Source organism: Loxodonta africana, unplaced genomic scaffold (assembly GCF_030014295.1).
Source record: "Loxodonta africana isolate mLoxAfr1 unplaced genomic scaffold, mLoxAfr1.hap2 scaffold_183, whole genome shotgun sequence".
Classification (NCBI taxonomy): Eukaryota; Metazoa; Chordata; class Mammalia; order Proboscidea; family Elephantidae; genus Loxodonta; species Loxodonta africana.
The window spans coordinates 362,001-374,011 of NW_026974927.1; the positions used below are offsets into that span (position 1 = coordinate 362,001).

Consider the following 12,011-nt stretch of genomic DNA (forward strand, 5'->3'; position numbering starts at 1 on the left):
GCTAGAAAAAGGTACCATGTTTGGTAAAGTAGAGAGCCAACCAAAATGGGGGAAACCCTCGTGAGACGGATTAACCCAATAGCTGCAACAAGGGACTCAAAATACCAAAGATCATGAAGATGTTACAGGACATGGCAATCTTTCATTTTATTATGCATAAAGTCACCGTAACTCGGAACCAACTTGATGGCAGCTAACAACAACTAGAATGCATATACTTTGAATCCTGCTTTGGTATCTGAAAAAAATATTTGTGTCCAGAAAGTATTTCTTGGATGAGTGAATGCAACTTGTGTAGATTAGATTATTAGTCACCAAATATTGACATTATTCCCCTGCTTGCCCCCACACACATAGATCTACACTGTCTCCGTGGGAGGAGTATATTTCCTGACCCACTGACACTAGTCTTGGCCATGGTACTTGGTTAATGGAATGTGGATATGAGTGTGAGTGTGGTGTTTCCCAGCCTAGTCTGTAAGAGACTTCTCCTCTGAAAGCTTGAAGTTCTACCATGAGATGAACATGCCTCAAGTGTCTGCTGCCCCTTCAACTTGTCCAAGGAAATTAAGAGATGCATGGAAACAACCTGAACTCAAAACCTAGCTGATCTGTAGAGTTGCATGAAATACTTTTTATTACATGTCACTAAGATTTTGTGGTTGTCTTTTATGCATCATTATTGTAGTAAAATTCTGACTAATATCCCAACCCAGTGCCTTCGAGTCGATTCCATGACTAATATAGGAACGTGATATGGAAGCCAAATACAGACCTAATGGTATATGAAATATATGATTAATTCACTATACCTAGAAACAAGGGAAAGGGTTATCCTTGGTGCATCCTGAGTAGCGGGGTATTTCTCATCTCTTTCACGTCAGGATTTGCCATATGACTTGCTGGGCAAATGGAATATGAGTGAAGTGAAAGATTCCACATTCAAACAGAAGAATTAAGTGCCATTTACCTGGTTCCATCCATATTCCTATGCATTTGCCATGATAGTGACTAACATAAGAGCTGCTAACCAGAAATGAAATAGGAAAGATGATAATTCAGAGCAGATTTGCACTTGACTCACACCCAAGAGGTATTATAAATGAGAAATATCCCCACATTTTAAGTCAATGAAATTTGTGGATTGTCAATCAACTAGGATAGAGTTCAAGCCCAGTTCTAAGGATATAACCTAACCATTTCACCAATAACAGTAATCCCATTTGTCGTGATTATTTCTGGAGCATGATTTAAACCAGATGTTGTCTAATTAGGTCAATTGTTTATTCATTCTAGAAGGGGTTCACGCACCTGTAATTATTACACAAGTTTGAACTCAGGTTTTTTTTTTTTTTTAACCCAGTTAACACAAATTTTAACTGATTTAGTGATAATGCAAAAAAAGTGCTGCTGCTGATGATAATGGTGATGATATACACCCGTCCCAACCCATATGTATTTTATATAATTAATACTGACAGAAGCTTGGGTGAAACTTTGACTTGCTCTACAAGCATGACTAGAAACCAGTGAGATATCACAGGTGTCTCCTATGAACAATAGGCATATTGGTTTTGACAGACCCTAAACCAAAGATGTCCCTATAATAGCTGACTTGAATATCATATTTTTAATACCATTAGGTGACCATTTATATATATATATATTTATTAACTTTTATTGAGCTTCAAGTGAACGTTTACAAGTCAGTCTGTCACATATAAGTTTACATACATCTTACTCCGTACTCCCACTTGCTCTCCCCCTAATGAGTCAGTCCTTCCAGTCTCTCCTTTCGTGACAATTTTGCCAGCTTCCCACTCTCTCTGTCCTCCCATCTCCCCTCCAGACATGAGATGCCAACACAATCTCAAGTGTCCACCTGATATAATTAGCTCACTCTTCATCAGCATCTCTCCCCCCCGCACTGTCCAGTCCCTTTCATGTCTGATGAGTTGTCTTCGGGGATGGTTCCTGTCCTGTGCCAACAGAAGGTCTGGGGACCATGGCCGCCAGGATTCCTCTAGTCTCAGTCAGACCATTAAGTATGGTCTTTTTATGAGAATTTGGGGTCTGCATCCCACTGATCTCCTGCTCCCTCAGGGGTTCTCTGTTGTGCTCCCTGTCAGGGAAGTCATCGATTGTGGCCAGGCACCAACTAGTTCTTCTGGTCTCAGGATGATGTAGGTCTCTAGTTCATGTGGCCCTTTCTGTCTCTTGGGCTCTTAGTTGTTGTGTGACCTTGGTGTTCTTCATTCTCCTTTGCTCCAGGTGGGTTGAGACCAATTGCTGCATCTTAGAGGGCCGCTTGTTAGCATTTAAGACCCCAGACGCCACATTTCAAAGTGGGATGCAGAATGTTTTCATAATAGAATTATTTTGCCAATTGACTTAGAAGTCCCCTTAAACCATGGTCCCCAAAACCCCGCCCTTGCTCCGCTGACCTTTGAAGCATTCATTTTATCCTGGAAACTTCTCTGCTTTTGGTCCAGTCCAATTGAGCTGACCTTCCATGTATTGAGTGTTGTCATTCCCTTCACCTAAAGCAGTTCTTACCTACTAATTAATCAGTAAAAAACCCTCTCCCTCCCTCCCTCCCTCCCCCCCGTGAAATATTTCATAGCTTGGAGGAATCTGGAGGGCATTACGTTGAGTGAAATTAGTCAGTTGCAAAAGGACAAATATTGTATGAGACCACTATTATAAGAACTCAAGAAATAGTTTAAACAGAGAAGAAAATATTCTTTGATGGTTATGAGGGTGGGGAGAAAGGGAGGGAGAAGGATATTCGCAAATTTAAATAGTAGACAAGAACTATTTTAGGTGAAGGGAAAGACAATATACAATAAAGGAGAGGTCAGCATAACTGGACTAAACCAAAAGCAGTTTCCTGAATAAACCAAATGCTCCAAAGGCCAGAGTAGCAGGGGCAGCAGTGGGGGGACCATGTTTTCAGGGGACATCTAGGTCAATTGGCATAATAAAATCTATTAAGAAAACATTCTGCATCCCACTTTGGTGAGTGGCATCTGCAGTCTTAAAAACACTATCAAGCGGCCATCTAAGATGCATCATTTGGTCTCAACCCACCTGGAGCAAAGGAGAACGAAGAACACCAAGGATACAAGGTAATTATGAGTCCAAAAGACAGAAATGGCCACGTAAATCCAAGACTACATCAGCCTGAGACCGGAAGAACTAGATGGTGCCCGTCTACAACCAAAGACTGCCCCGACAGGGAACGAAACAGAGCATCCCTGATGGAGCATGAGAGCAGTGAGATGCAGACCTCAAACTTCCGTAAAAAAATCAGACTTAATGATCTGACTGACACTAGAGGAACCCTGGAGGTCATGGTCCCCAGACCTTCTGTTGGCCCAAGACTGGAATCATTCCCAAAGCCAACTCTTCAGACAGGGATTGGACTGGATTATAGGATAGAAAAAATAGTGGTGAGGAGTGACCTTCTGGTCTCAAGTGGACACATGAGACTATGTGGGCAGCTCCCGTTTGGAGGGGAGATGAGAAGGCAAGAGGGGGACAGAAAGTGGCTGAATGGACACGGGGAATACAGGGTTGAGAGAAGGAGTGTGCTGTCTCATTGGTGGGAGAGGAACTAGGAGTACATAGCAAGCTGTATACAAGTTTTTGTATGAGAGACTGACTTGATTTGTAAAGTTTCACTTAAAGCACACACACAAAAGATGGAAAGAATACACAGAGTCACAGTACCAAAAGAAATGGTCGACTCTCAGTCGTTTCATGAGGTGGCATATGATCAAGAACTGGTAGTAGTGAAGCAAGAAGTCCAAGCTACACTGAAGGCACTGGCGAAAAACAAGGCTCCAGGAACTGACAGAATACCCACTGAGTTGGTTCAACAAACAGATGCAGCACTGCAGATGCTCACTCCACCATGCAAAGAAATTTGGAAGCTAGCTACCTGGCCAACAGACTGCAAGAGATGCACGTTTGTGTCCATTCCAAAGAAAAGCAATCCAACAGAATGTGGAAGTTATCAAATGTAAATCATAGTATTAGTAAATATGGTAAACAAACAAACAAAGAAACTCTATCTATTCTACAGTGAATATGACATTCTATCCCCAGGAGATCTAGTGAGTTTATGATGTTGTTGTTAGGTGCTGTTGGGTCAGTTCCAACTCATAGCGACCCTGTGTACAACAGAACGGAACAGTGCCCAGCCCTGGGCCTTTCTCATTGCTATGTCTGAGCCCACTGTTGCGGCCACCGTCTCAATCTGTCTCATTGAGGATCTTTGTCTTTTTCACTGACCCTCTACTTTACCAAGCATGATGTCTTTTTCCAGGGACTGATTCCTCCTGATAATATGTCCAGAGTACGTGAGACCAAGTCTTGCCACCCACCTTTCTAAGGAGCATTCTGGCTGTACTTCTTCCAAGACAGGTGTGTTCATTCTTCTAGCAGTCCATGGTATATTCATTATTCTTCACCAACAACATAATTCAAGTTTCAGTTCTTTTGTCTTCCTTATTCATTGCCCAGCTTTAGCTGCATATGAGGCGACTGAAAATATCATGGCTTGGTTCAGGCACACCTTAGTCCTCAAAGTGACATCTTCGATTTTTAACACTTTAAAGAGGTCTTTTGTAGCAGATTTGCCCAATAAAATATGTCGTTTGATTTCTTGACGGCTGCTTCCATGGGTGTTGATTGTGGATCCAAGTAAAATGAAATCCTTGATGACTTCAGTATTTTCTCTGTTTATTGTTCCAGTTGTGAGGATTTTTGTTTTCTTTATGTTGAAGTGTAATCCATACTGAAGGCTGAAGTCTTTGATCCTCATCAGCAAGCGCTTCAAGTCTTCTTCATTTTCAGTAAGCAAGGTTGTGTCATCTGCATGTCTAGGCTGTTAATGAGTCTTCCTCTAATCCTGATGCCCCTTCTTCTTCATATAATACAGCTTCTTGGACTGTATGGATTATACTTTTTTTAAAGACACTCAGTTTTTGGTAATTTACTGTGGCAGCCCTAGAAAATGAATACAGAGCCCTTCACCAAGAACAAGTCAAGTTAGCACCAAAAATGCTCCTGTAAGGGTAGCCGCGTAGCATGAGACATGGCAGTTTTAAAAAGTATGAAGTAAAACTCTCAGCTTTGACAGACAAAGAGCTCCTCTAAGACTAAGTTCATTGCTGTTGAGTCGATTCTATCTCATAGCGACCCTAAAGGACAGAGTAGAATTGACCCATAGGGCTTCCAAGGAGTGGCTGGTAGATTCGAACTGCTTGAATAAGTATTGTGAAAAAATACAACCCTGACACACAACTTTTCTGAGCTTAGTATTAAAACAAAACAAAACAAAACAAAGTCGCTATCGAGTGGATTCTCACTCACAGGAACCGTACAGGACAGAATAGAGCTTCCCCACAGGGTTTCCAAGGAGCGACTGGTAGATTCAAACTGCAGACCTTTTGGTAGCACCCAAATGCATAATCATCGCACCACCAGTGGCTTTCAAATCAGCTATAGGCTGATGATCTCCAAATTCTTAGAACCCAGAAAAGTACTCTACCTCAGAGTGGTATCCACAGCTGGGAACTGTTCTCCACACTTGGATGACCTCAGACATGCAAATCTAACATGTCCAGAAAAAATCTTTTGGTCATTTTCTCAAGTTTGTTCCTCCATGGTTTTCCACATGGTAGAGAATGGCTCTGGTGACCATGCGCTCATGGTAGCCTGAATTCTAGAAGTCACCTTTGATTCTCCATCCCCCTCATCCCATACGTCTGATCCACCAGCAATTCTTGGCAGCTCAAGCTCCAAAGTACACCTCAAGCCTGCCCACTGTTCCCACCTGCACTACCACCATCACTCCTCACCCTGACCACTGCAGAAGCATCCTGACCGGTCCTCTGTATTTGCTGTCTTCAAGTTCTCCTGGGCTACAGTTAATTCCTGGGACACATTCTTTCTCAAGACCATTGAACAATAGAAGGAGAAGGGCATTTAGTTGTATGCTACCTCCTCCGCTTGAGCTGCATACCCCTCAGAAATCACTTTTCACTGTCCACTCTATAATGTCTCTATTCCAATTTCCTGTCTTTGGCCGCACTGCTTTGATAGCGTGCATGCATGTGTGCTTCAGGGGTCATGTAGACAGCTGCTTGGAGGAATTTTTCTTAGTACAATCATGGTTGTGTGCCATCAAGAGATTCTGACTCATATCAACCCTGTACGACAACTTAGAACTGCCTCACAAGGTTTCCTAGGTTGCAGTCTTTATGGCACAGCCCTGGTGGCCCCGTGGTTAAGAGCTCGGCTGCTAACCAAAGGGTGGACAGTTCGAATCTACCAGTTGGTTCTTTGCAGAAAGACATGGCAGTCTGCTTCTGTAAAGACTTATAGTCTTAGAAACCCTGTGGGGCAGTTCTGCTCTGCCCTATAGGGTCACTATGAGTCAGAATTGATTCAACAGCAACTGGTTTGGATTTTGTTTGGTTAGAATCTTTATGGGAGCCCATCTCCAGATCTTTTCAACCCCTGAGCTGGTGGGTTCCAACGGCCCACCTTTCAGTTAGCCAAGCACTTAACCGTTGCACCTCCAATACTTAACTCTGCACGCGAGAGGGCCCTCTCCTGACGTCTCCCGTCTCCTCACCCCGCACACTTTGGCGTTGTCCTTGCTTCTAGACCCCGCCCTCCTCTCTGGAGGCCCAACCCCCCCACGCCCGCCCCACACCCAGGCCGCTGGGGGGGGCCGGCAGCCATGTTCCTCGCCGTCCAGCCAGTTACTCCCGGAAGCGCTGGGACGGGTGGTGAGGGGTCCGGGCCGGATGGCGCGCCTTAGAGAGGATGCTGTTCGTGCTGCTTTCCGTGCCGTGTTTTCTGAAAGGTATGAAACTCCGGCAGCTGGACGGAGGGGCCCGCTCCCAGACTGAACAAGCCTGGCCCCTCGAAGGTGTGGAGGGAAGGCGCCAGGAGGGCGGGTCCCAGTCCCAGCATCCCGTGGCCTCCAGAGGTTGGAGAGTCCGGACGTTGGGTTAGCAGCTTGCATCGCCCCCTCCAGCGTACCCCGTCCCAAGTGATCCCCAGGAGCGGACGCGGCGTGGGGCCGGGTGGACGCAGCCACTCTAGGGGCTGCGAGAGGGAGCCTCTGGCCCGGGAGACGCAGCTGGTCTGCGAAATTTGCATCCCCATGGATTTGCGGGGGGGGGTTCCAGCCGCGGGATCCAGCTGCGGAGTGCCCTCGGGCCTGGGGGCTTGAAGGGCTTGGGGAGAAAGTCCGTGTCCAGGGCTGCACCAAGGTCCCTACTCTGCCCGGGGCAGGTTTGCGGGCCAAGCTGGGGGATGGGCGCCTGCCCCCCCCGCCCCCCACCTGCTCCCTGTGCCAGGGGGGAAACCAAGGCCCAGAGTTCACCCGGGCGGGTGAGACTCCAGACTGAGGGCGGGGCACTCGCCCCCATTCCTCCTCCCACCCCCACCAGACTCCGTAGGGTGCCAGGGACGGGGAGAGAGGGATCCCCCGCCCAAGGCCATGCTGCCCCTTACTGTTTTGGGCGCTGTGCCTGGGAGGCTGAGGCACCCCGCGCCCTCGCCCGCGCCCAGCTGGTCTACTCTCGGGGCTGGGGCGTCGGCGCGGCCCCACCGGGAAAGGAAGGGGTCCTGGGAATCTGTGGAGCAGCGCGGGGATCCTACTCCTTGTGGATGCAGCGATTCAGTGTCTGTTAACAGTGTGGATGCCGGGTCCCGCTCCCCCTCTGGGTGGCGGGGTGGGGGTAGCAGGAAGGGGTCCTGAGCAACCAGGTCATTTGTTAACTTAAACATTTGTGCAGCGCTGTGTACCGGTCGCTGTGGACGCGGTCTCTGGTGCTGAGGGGATTTGAGGGTTCCTCACACTGGCGGGATTTGGAGCCTCTACCCTAGTGGCAGTGGGTTCGTGGGTTACCCTGGTGGTGTAGTGGTTAAGTGCTAAGGCTGCTAGCCAAAAGGTTGGCAGTTTGAATCCACCAGGCGCTCCTTGGAAACTCTGTGGGGCAGTTCTACTCTGTCCTATAGGGTCGCTATGAGTCAGAATTGACTCGAGGGCAACGGGTGTGTTTTTTTTTTTTTTAGGTTGGAGGAGATTAGGTGTCTCTCGGGCTGACACTTGAAGGTCTGGAGCTGGCCTTTTATGAGGGTTTATAAGGGTTTTAAGTGCTCCGGCCATGGGCGCCAACCCGATCTTCCAGCCCCTGCGGACGGGCGACCTCCCCCGCCCCGGGGGGATTGGCTGCTCTGGGACCCTGAGCCCAGAGGGCGGTGAGAAGCTGACAAACGTGAGTGATGTCGTGCAGGCTCCAGTGGGCGGGGCAGCCCTGCTCACATGATCTCAATATGGGCAGTGGGCTTCGTGCCTGGGGTGTGGTTTCCGATTGTTCACTCGTGTCCCCCCACCCCGTGCAGGGCGACAACTCTCCTCTGGGCGGGGACCTAGTAGAGGCCTGCAGGGCATCAGGGTATGGAGGGGCAGAGCTTGGGCGGGGAGGATGCAGCCCTGCAGGTTCCTCTACGTGACCACGGCGGGGGGGTGCGGGTCGTGAAGGCTGGGCCTGGTCGAGGACCCACTAGGTCGCGCAGAAGGAGTGGGTTAGGATAGTAACAGCATTAATGGGAGTATTGAGAGAGCGCCCTGGGGCGTTGGGTCCCTTGGGAAGAAAAGCTTCTGCTATCGCCACTGGAGCAGTACCCAGGTCAGTCCCGGCTTAGGTCCAGGAGGTTCCCATGCTCAGAGGGTCTGGTGGGCAGAACGGAACCGGCGGTGCGCGCGCCCTCTCGCGGCCTTGCACCGAATCGCTGAAGTTCAGTGTCAGGCGATTCTAAGCCATGGTTTTGGAACTGAATAGTGAAGCAGAGCAAATGATGCAGTGCCTTGATGGGACCGGTGGAGACAACAAGAAGCAAAGCACAGCTGAAACTTCAAAATTCCACTGAGTGTTAGTAGGATTTGGAGGAAGAAAATAGACGGAGAGTCGAGAGGCCCAGAGATGCAGAAGGGTTAGAGGATTAGGGTTAGGGGTTAGGGTTTGGTGTTAGGGGTTCAGGTTGGGGGGTTAGAGGTTTGGGAGTTAGGTTTAGGGGTATAGGTTTTAGGTGGTTGGGGGTTGGGGTTACTAGGCTAGGGCACAAGAGGTTTAGGGTTATGGTTAGGGTTAGGGTGAGGCTGAGGTTGATTTCCCAGTCTTGTGTACTGTCTCTTCCTTCACCAGAGTTACCACATATCTGTCGTTTGGTTGGAAACCCTGATGGCGTAGTGGTTAAGAGCCACCGGTGCTAACCAAAGGCCTGCAGTTCAAATCCACCAGGCGCTCCTTGGAAACTCTATAGGGCAGTTCTAATCTGTCCTGTATGGTCGCTATGAGCTGGAATCGACTCGACGGCAGTGGGTTTGGTTTTTTTGGTTATTGTTTAGTTAGCTTTTCTCTACCCGCTCTTCGTCTCCCTGGTGAACATCAAGGATTGTTCCTGTGCGTAAATGTTTTCATGAGTTTTTATGATAGTGGTCTCTTACTGTATATGTCGTTTTGTGACTGACTTAGTATGATGCGCTCCAGATTCATCCATGGCGTGAGATGTTTCGGAGATTCATCATTGGTCTTTATTGTCGTGTAGTGTTCCACTGTGTGTATGTACCATAGTTTGTTTATCCGTTCCTCTGTGGATGAGCACTTAGGTTGTTTCCATCTTTTTGCTACTGTGAATAATGTTGCAGTGAACACGGGTGTGCATATGTCTATTCCTGTGACTGCTCATGGAAACCCTGGTGGCTAGTGGTTAAGTGCTACTGCTGCTAACAAAAAGGGTTAGGGTTTGGGGTTAGGGATGTTAGGGTTAGGGTTGTTAGAGTTAGGGTCGTTAGGGTTTGGGGTTAGGGGTTGGGGTTTGGGGGTTAGAGTTTAGGGCTGGGTTTTTTGGTTAGGGTTTTTGGGATGGGGGTAGGTGTTAGGTTTAGGGTTTGAGGTTAGAGTTCGGAGTTACAGGTTAGGTGTTAGGGGTTGCAGTTTGGGGTTTAGGGTTTTGGGGGTTTAGGGTTTTGGGGTTTAGTCATTAGGGTTTGGGTTAGGTTTTAGGGGTTTAGGTTTAGGCTTGGGGTTGGGTTTGTTTGGGATTTGTGGTTTGGGGTTAGAGGGTTGGGGTTAGAGGGTGGGTGTTAGAGGGTTGGGGTTTAGAGTTTGGGGGTTAGAGATTGAGGGAGTCAGGGTGAGGGGTTAGAGGGTGAGGGGGTTAGAGGTTGAGAAGATTATAGAGTGAGGGAGTGAGAAGGTGAGGATGTGAGGGGGTGAAGGTTAGGGTTTAGGGTTAGAGGGTTTAGGCTTAGGGTTCAGAGGCTTAGGGTTGGGGGTTAGGGTTTCGGGGTTCAGAGGTTGGGGTTGGTGTTGTGGTTAGGGTTAGAGGTATAGTTTAGAGGTTTAGGGTTACGGGTTAGGGCTAGGGTTTAGGGGTTCAGGTTTAGGGGTTTGGGATGGGTTTGGGGTAAGGTTTTGGGGTTTAGGGTTAGAGGGTTAGGTTTAGGGCTTAGGGCTTAGAGTTTAGGGTTTTAGGACTTAGGGTTTAGGGTTTAAGGCTTAGAGTGAGGGTTAGGGCTGGGGGCTGGGGTTAGGGTTTAGGTTTTAGGGTTTAGAGTTAGGGTATTAGGGTTAGAGGGTTAGATGACTTAGGCTTTAAGTTAGGGTTTAGGGGTTAGTGGTTGGGGTTAAGGGTGTTAGTGTTTAGGGTTTTGGCATTTAGGATGTTAGGGTTAAATGTGTTAGGGCTAAGGGTGTTAGGGTTTTAAGTGTTATGGTTTAGGGTTTAGGGTTGTGTTAGGGTTAGGCTTAGGCTCATTCTTAGGTTTAGGGCTAGGGATTTGAGGTTTAGTGTTTGGGGTTGGGTTTGAGGGTTGGAGGTTGAGTTAGAGGGTTAGGGTTTCAGGTTAGCCTTAGAGGGTTAGGGTTTGAGGGTTAGGGCTAGAGTAGTTAGGGTTAGGGTCGTTAAGGTTAGGGTGGTTAGGGTTTAGGGTTAGGTGTTAGGGTTTAGGGCTTACGGTTAGGTTTTGGGTTTGGGCTTTGGGGCTTGAGGTTTGGGTTTAGGGTTTGGGGCTTCGAGTATAGGGTTTAGTGTGTATGGTTTTTGTGTGTAGTGTTTTGGGGTGTAGGTGTTTAGATTGTAGGGTTTAGGGTATATGGTTACAGTTTGGGTTAGGGTTAGAGTTTAGGGCCTTGGTGGTTAGGACCTAAGGGCTTAGGGTCTTAGGGGCTTTGGGGCTCAGGGCTTAGGGGCTAGAGTTAGAGGGCTAAGGCCATAGGGCCAGAGGGCCAGAGGGCCAGGGTTATGGTTTGATTCCTGGATGGCAATTTTTTTCCTTCAATATTTTGTATAAGTCATCCCATTGCCTTCTTGCCAGCATGATTTCTGCTGAGTAGTCCAAGTTTATTATTATTTACTTTCCTTTGTTGGTGACTTCTTTTATCCCTAGCCTCTCTTAAAATTCTCTTTATATTTGATTTTGGCAAGTTTGATTATTATATGTCTTGGTCACTTTCTTTTGAGATCTACCGTATGTGGAATTCGATGAGCATCTTTCATGATATCAGGGAAGTTTTTTGCCAACAAATCTTCAACAGTTCCCTCTGTATTTTCTGTTAGCCCTCCCTGTTCTGGTACTCCAATCACTCATACTTATTTCTCTTGATAAAGTCCCACATGATTCTTTGGATTTCTTCATTTTTTAAATTCTTTTATCTGGTTTCTTTTCAAATATATTGGTCCCAAGTGTTTTATCTTCAATCTCAGTAATTCTGCCTTCCAGTTCTTCAATTGTGCTCTTCTTACTTTCAGTTGAGTTTTCTAACTCTGTAATTTTATTGTTTATCTTCTGAATTTCTGATTGCAGTCTCTCTATGGTTTCTTGCTGCCTATTAAATTTTTATTATGTTCTTGAGTAACCTTTTTAATTTCTTCAGCTGCTTTATCTGTGTGTTCCATGGCTTGTTCTGCATTTTGCCTCA

General features: G+C 47.2%; 1 long non-coding RNA gene across 1 annotated transcript in view; it reads left to right on the top strand.

Moving 5' to 3' along the window:
- The first annotated feature begins 6,719 nt into the window (after positions 1 to 6,719).
- The window catches only part of LOC135229301 (uncharacterized), a 57,235-nt gene continuing 51,943 nt past the window's right edge, over positions 6,720 to 12,011 (top strand). The window contains exon 1 of the long non-coding RNA XR_010320086.1: positions 6,720 to 6,880. This is a non-coding gene — a long non-coding RNA (uncharacterized LOC135229301). The remainder of the gene's footprint in view (positions 6,881 to 12,011) is intronic.